General features: G+C 50.0%; 1 long non-coding RNA gene across 1 annotated transcript in view; it reads left to right on the top strand.

The window, feature by feature from the left end:
• Positions 1 to 310: 310 nt before the first annotated feature.
• LOC114816240 overlaps positions 311 to 7,209 on the top strand; it is a 27,019-nt gene continuing 20,120 nt past the window's right edge. Inside the window, exons 1-2 of the long non-coding RNA XR_003764002.2 lie at positions 311 to 375; positions 1,939 to 2,074. This is a non-coding gene — a long non-coding RNA (uncharacterized LOC114816240). The remainder of the gene's footprint in view (positions 376 to 1,938; positions 2,075 to 7,209) is intronic.

Here is a 7,209-nt window from a genome sequence, read left to right as displayed (position 1 = left end):
TAGGTGCCCCCCTTCCCCGACAGAATGGACCCATCCATAGGTGCCCCCCTTCCCCGACAGAATGGACCCATCCATAGGTGCCCCCTCTTCTTTGACAGAATGGACCGATCCATTTGTGCCCCCTCTTCTTTGACAGAATGGACCGGTCCATGTGTGCCCCCCCTTCTCTGACAGAATGGACCGGTCCATTCAGCGTTTAGAACAGTGCTTTGCACGTCGTAAGCGCTTAACAAATACCATCATTCTTCTACGCGCCCCCCCCCCTTTGACAGAATGGACCAGTCCGAATAGGCCTTCCTCCCTTCCCCGGGGCAACCTTATTTTTTCCGCTCCAGGCTAATCCGTCCCGTGGGATCGATCTGTCAATCGTATTAAGTGAGTGTTTACTGGGTGCAGAGCACTGTACTAAGCGCTTGGGAGAGGACATATCCGACCCTCTCTGTAATGTACATAGCTGTAATGTACTTTTCTAGTGATGTCTGCCCCCCCTCCTAGCCTGTAAACTCGTTGTGGGTAGGGAATGTGTCCGTTTAATAATAATAATAGTAAGTATGGTATTCGTTAAGCTCTTACCATGTGCCAAGCACTGTTCTAAGCGCTGGGGTAGTTAGATACAAGGTAATGAGGTTGTCCCACATGGGGCTCAGTCTTCATCCCCATTTTACAGATGAGGGAACAGAGGGGAAGTGAGGTGACTTGCCCAAATTCACACAGCTGACAACTGGTGGACCCAGGATTAGACCTCACGACCTGTGACTCCCAAATCCGGGCTCTTTCCACTAAGCCAAGCTGATTATTGTTGTGTTGTGCTCTCCGGAGCACTTAGTAGCGTTTAACAAATATAATTGAAAGAATACAATCTAACAGACACATGCCCCGCCCACAAGGAGCACACAGTCTAGAGGGGGAGACAGACATTAATAGAAACAAATTATAGAAATAATAATCATATTTATTGAGCGCTTACTATGTGCAGAGCACTGTACGAAGCGCTTGGGCGAGGGCAGTATAGCATCGGACACATACCCTGCCCACGAGGAGCTCACAGTCTAGAGGGGGAGATATGGATATTAGTGCTGTGGGCCTGGGAAGGGATGAATAAAGGGAACAGGTGACAGATTGATGGATTGATGAGACATCTAGTACAGGGCCGTCGAGCTGCGTTCACTCTCCGGAGAGATTCACAATCATCTCTCTGCTTGATCCCTCCTTACCGGGCTGAGCCGACAAACCAGTGGCATGCATTATTTATGGTGTTCAGTGGTATTTATTAAGTGCTTACTACGTGCCAGGAAGCGTTCTAAGCACTGGCGGAAATCCAGGCCAGTCAGGTTGGACACAATCCCTGCCTCACAAAGGACTCAAAGCTTTAATCCCCATTTTACAGATGAGGGAACCGAGGCACAGAGAAGCGACGCGACCGGCCCAAGACACACAGCGGTAGGGCCTTCTGATTCCCAGATCCAGGCTTTATCCACTAGGTCACGTTGCTTCCTGCCTCGATGGGCTTGATCGGGGAGTGAAAGTGAAAATGAACTCGTTGAAAGTGAAAATGAGCTCGCTGTGGGCATTCTGTTCTGCTAAATCTGTTGTATTGCACACACCCAAGCACTTAATAGATTAAGAGCTCAATAAAGATGATTGATTAATAAGCCTTCCGGGGAAGGGGCGGGCTTAGAGTCTGTCTGCTGCTGGGGGGAAAGGACTCAAACTTCCAATCCCACAGGACCGGGGCGGGTTTGTGCTGCTGGCAGAGGGCAAGTAGCCTGGGAGTCAGAAGGACCTGGGTTCTAATCCTAACTCCACCACTTGTCTGCTGTGTGAGCTTGGACAAGTCACTCACTTCTCTGGGCCTCATCTGGAAAATGGGGATGAAAACTGTGAGCCCCGTGTGGGACCTGGACTCTGCTCAACTTAACCATCTTGTATTTACTCCAGGATTCAGTACTGTGCTTGACACACTGTAAGAGCTTAATACCACTGAAGGAAGATCCCCTCAAGGCTCCCAAGATGTCAAGAAGCAGTGCAGCTAGTGGAATTCCGGCTCTGACACCTGCCGGCTCTGTGACCTTGGGTAAGTCACTTGACTTTGTCTCCCCCTCTAGAGGGCCGGGAATGTGTCTGTTAGATTGTATTCTTTCAATCATATTTGTTAAACGCTACTATATGCAAAGCACTGCACTAAGCGCTCGGGAGACCACAACACAACAATAAACAGCTTGGCTTGGTGGAAAGAGCCCGGGTTTGGGAGTCAGAGGTCGTGAGGTCTAATCCCGGGTCTGCCACTTATCAGCTGTGTGAATTTGGGCAAGTCACTTCACCTCCCATGTGGGGAGGGAAGGCGTCTACCAATTCTGTTGTTTTGTCTTATGCCGTCGAGTCGCGTACGACCCAAAGCGACGCCACGGACACATCTCTCCCAGAACACCCCGTTCTCCATCTGCCATCGTTCCGGTAGTGGATCGTAGAGTTTTCTTGGTCAAAATCCAGAAGTGATTTACCATCGCCTCTTTCCGCGCCTTAAAGTTGAGTCTCCGCCCTCGACTCTCTCCTGTGCCGCTGCTGCCAGGCACGGGTGAGTTTTGACTTGTAGCAGATGGCCTGCCACTCTCTGACCACTGCCCAAGCTAGGAATGGAACCGACGGGCCTCTGCTTGACTCTCCCTCCCTTAGCCGAGATTGGCAGAGGACTGGAAACTCTCCAGCTGCGACCTCGAGAGGGCTGTTATTCATTCATTCATTCAATAGTATTTATTGAGCGCTTACTATGTGCAGAGCACTGTACTAAGCGCTTGGGATGAACAAGTCGGCAACAGATAGAGACAGTCCCTGCCGTTTGACGGGCTTACAGTCTAATCGGGGGAGACGGACAGACAAGAACAATGGCACTAAACAGCGTCAAGGGGAAGAACATCTCGTAAAAACAATGGCAACTAAATAGAATCAAGGCGATGTACAATTCATTAACAAAATAAATAGGGTAACGAAAATATATACAGTTGAGCGGACGGGTACGGTGCTGTGGGGATGGGAAGGGAGAGGTGGAGGAGCAGAGGGAAAAGGGGAAAATGAGGCTTTAGCTGCGGAGAGGTAAAGGGGGGATGGCAGAGGGAGTAGAGGGGGAAGAGGAGCTCAGTCTGGGAAGGCCTCTTGGAGGAGGTGATTTTTAAGTAAGGTTTTGAAGAGGGAAAGAGAATCAGTTTGGCGGAGGTGAGGAGGGAGGGCGTTCCGGGACCGCGGGAGGACGTGGCCCAGGGGTCGACGGCGGGATAGGCGAGACCGAGGGACGGCGAGGAGGTGGGCGGCAGAAGAGCGGAGCGTGCGGGGTGGGCGGTAGAAAGAGAGAAGGGAGGAGAGGTAGGAAGGGGCAAGGTGATGGAGAGCCTTGAAGCCTAGAGTGAGGAGTTTTTGTTTGGAGCGGAGGTCGATAGGCAACCACTGGAGTTGTTTAAGAAGGGGAGTGACATGCCCAGATCGTTTCTGCAGGAAGATGAGCCGGGCAGCGGAGTGAAGAATAGACCGGAGCGGGGCGAGAGAGGAGGAAGGGAGGTCAGAGAGAAGGCTCTGACAGACAGTAGTCTAGCCGGGATATAACGAGAGCCTGTAATAGTAAGGTAGCCGTTTGGGTGGAGAGGAAAGGGCGGATCTTGGCGATATTGTAGAGGTGAAACCGGCAGGTCTTGGTAACGGATAGGATGTGTGGGGTGAACGAGAGGGACGAGTCAAGGATGACACCGAGATTGCGGGCCTGCGGGACGGGAAGGATGGTCGTGCCATCCACGGTGATGGAGAAGTCTGGGAGCGGACCGGGCTTGGGAGGGAAGATGAGGAGCTCAGTCTTGCTCATGTTGAGTTTTAGGTGGCGGGCCGACATCCAGGTGGAGACGTCCCGGAGGCAGGAGGAGATGCGAGCCTGAAGGGAGGGGGAGAGGACAGGGGCGGAGATGTAGATCTGCGTGTCATCTGCGTAGAGATGGTAGTCAAAGCCGTGAGAGCGGATGAGTTCACCGAGGGAGTGAGTGTAAATGGAGAACAGAAGAGGGCCAAGAACTGACCCTTGAGGAACTCCAACAGTTAAAGGATGGGAGGGGGAGGAGGCTCCAGCGTAGGAGACCGAGAATGATCGGCCAGAGAGGTAAGAGGAGAACCAGGAGAGGACAGAGTCCGTGAAGCCAAGGTGAGATAAGGTACGGAGGAGGAGGGGATGGTCGACAGTGTCAAAGGCAGCAGAGAGGTCAAGGAGGATCAGAATGGAGTAGGAGCCATTGGATTTGGCAAGAAGGAGGTCATGGGTCATGGGTGACCTTAGACATAACAACTGTTATGTTGTCCTCGCTCAATAATAATAACAGTATTTGTTAAGACCTTACTCTGGGCCAAGCCCTGTTCTAGGCACTGGGGTAGATGCGAGATAATCAGGTCCCACATGGACCTTATCAGTCTGAGTAGGAAGGGACAACAGGTTTTGAGTCCCCATCTTGCTGATGAGGGAACTGAGGCACTGAGAAGTTGAGTGATTTGCCCCAGGTCACCCAGCAGGAACGTGGTGAAGTGGGGATTAGAACGCAGGTCCTCCGACGCCCAGGCCCAAGCTCTTTCCACCAGTCCACCCTGCTTCCCAATTGCTTAGAACAGTGTTCTGCACATAGCAAGTGCTCAATAAATACCAATGAAGTGATCTATGACCGTGTCTAACTCCCCCCTGGGTGGAAGCAGCGTGGTTTAGTGGAAAGAGCCCGGGCTTCGGAGTCAGAGGTCATGGTTCGACTCCCGGCTCTGCCACTTGTCAGCTGTGTGACTGTGGGCAAGTCACTTGACTTCTCTGTGCCTCAGTTACCTCATCTGTAAAATGGGGATTAACCGTAAGCCTCACGTGGGACAACCTGATGACCCTGTATCTACCCCGGCGCTTAGAACAGTGCTCTGCACATAGTAAGCGCTTAACAAATACCAACATTATTATTATTATTGCTTCCCAGCACTCAGTGGTCTATACACAGTAAGTGCTTATTAAATACCATCACTGCTTCCTCTACTAATAGGAAAAGTAATAATTTATTGGTCAGGATGAACATTTTAGGTCCCGTGTTATTCTGCTCACTAACCAGAGGGAGGCAGAGGGCGACCGTGTATCTGGAACCCTAACCTGGAAACATGCTGTCAAACAACCTCCCCCGAAACCACAACACATTTTAAAAATTACTAAAGACACTGAAACTTTCAGATCTACCGTATTTTACCTCACTTGTTCCTTACTCTCCAAAATCTTCCTATTCCGTTATGATGATTGATATTCTGTTCATCAGGGGAATTTATTGAGCGTTTACTCTATGCAGAGCACTGTACTGAAAGCTTGGCGGGGTGCAGTATAACAATAAAGTTGGTGGACATGACCCCTGCCCAGCTTTGTCCTGAGACAGATCGTCCCCGGACATCTTAGAAATAAAAAGAGAAGCAGCACGGCTTAGTGGCAAGAGTCCGGGCTTGGGAGTCAGAGGTTGTGGGTTCTAATCCTAGCTCCGCCACTTGTCAGCTGTGTGACTTTGGGCAAGTCACTTCACTTCTCTGGGCCTCAGTTCCCTCATCTGTAAAATGGGGGTGAAGACTGTGAGCCCCAAGTGGGACCACCTTGTCACCTTGTATCTACCCCAAGCGCTTAAGAACAGTAAGCGCTTAAGAAATACCATCATCATCATCAAAAAAAAATTGTTGGGTCTAAAAATGTTCCTTCTCTTTCCTACATTTATGTCAGGATGATCACTCCTTGATGTGTAGCTGTAGACTGTAAGCTCAATGGTGGGAGGGATTCTGTCTGTTATATTGTTCGATTGTACTTCTCATGGCTCTCATTGCCTGATTATGGGCACTTAGCTGCAGTCACTTTGGCTACCAGTGGATTTTGCACTTAAAATCTCACAAGCACTTTATAATGAGCTGCATCCCTACCTGCTGATTTGCTGTTGTTTCTATGCCCTGTGGGAGTTGACTTAAATGCTTAGTACAGTGCTCTACACACAGTAAATGCTCAAGAAGAGAAGCAGCGTGGCTCAGTGGATAGAACACGGGCCTGGGAGTCAGAGGGACCTGGGTTCTAGTGCCGGCTTTCCTTCACTTTCTCATCATCTTTGCCAGGGTGCAAGTCAGCCCCCGAGGGTCACAATTTCCCACATCACCTCTGGAAATCTTCTTCTAACAGTTGCACTGGCAAACTGCCAGTCTCCCAGGGCCTAGGCTGGGTTTAAAGTTAAGTTGCACGCTCTCAGGGGGAATACTATAACATCCTGTAACGTCTATCAGAACTAATAATAAGAATTACGGTATTTGTTAAGCGCTTTTTAGGTGTCCGGCGCCATACTAAGCGCTGAGACAAGCAAATCGGGTTAGGCACAGTTCCTTGTTCCATATGGGGCTCACAGTCTCCATCCCCATTTTCCAGGTGAGGTAACTGAGGTCCAGGGAAGTGAAGTGGCTTGCCCAAGGTCACACAGCAGACACATGGAGGAGCCGGGATTAGAGCCCATGACCATCGGACTCCCACCCCCGTGCTCTATCCGCTCTGCCGAAAATCTGCTGGAGTTCTTTGAAGGGGTTAGTGAGCAGGGCCTGGTGAAAAGATCACAGGCCTGGGAATCAGAGAACCTGGGTCCCCATCCCGGCTCTGCCACTTGCCAGCTGTGTGACCTTGGGCAAGTCACTTCACTTCTCCGGGCCTCATTTCCCTCATCTGTGAAACGGGGATGCAATACTTCTCCTTCCTGTCCGGACTATGAGCCCCATGTGGGAAGGAACCGTGCGTGTCCTGGTTATCTCGTATCTACCCCAGCTTTTAGTACAGTGCTCGGCACATAAGAAGCGTTTAACAAATAGTGCAATTATTGCTATCGTGTGAATAGAGGACAATATTTAGGTAACGCAGATTTAGATTTTCAACAGGCTTTTGACAAGGTTTCAAGATATTAAAAAAAAGTTAAGTAAACATGAGATTGAAGGGACTGTTCTGTCTTGGTTTTAAACCTTTGATCAATATCAAACATTCTGTCCCCTATCTGTGCTCCAGTTGGGATTACTGGACACCCTGTCTCTAGCTGCACAAATAGGAATTGAAAATGCCCCAACTTTCTTCACCTCTTTTACTTCCAGGGATCTTCCCCAGCCAACTGACTCATCAACGAATGGAATTCACAGTTTAAGAGATGCAGTTTCTAAATA

This window comes from Ornithorhynchus anatinus, chromosome 13 (assembly GCF_004115215.2).
Source record: "Ornithorhynchus anatinus isolate Pmale09 chromosome 13, mOrnAna1.pri.v4, whole genome shotgun sequence".
Lineage (NCBI taxonomy): Eukaryota > Metazoa > Chordata > Mammalia > Monotremata > Ornithorhynchidae > Ornithorhynchus > Ornithorhynchus anatinus.
The sequence above is the reverse complement of the archived record's forward strand: the minus strand, read 5'-3'. Positions and strand labels throughout refer to the sequence as shown.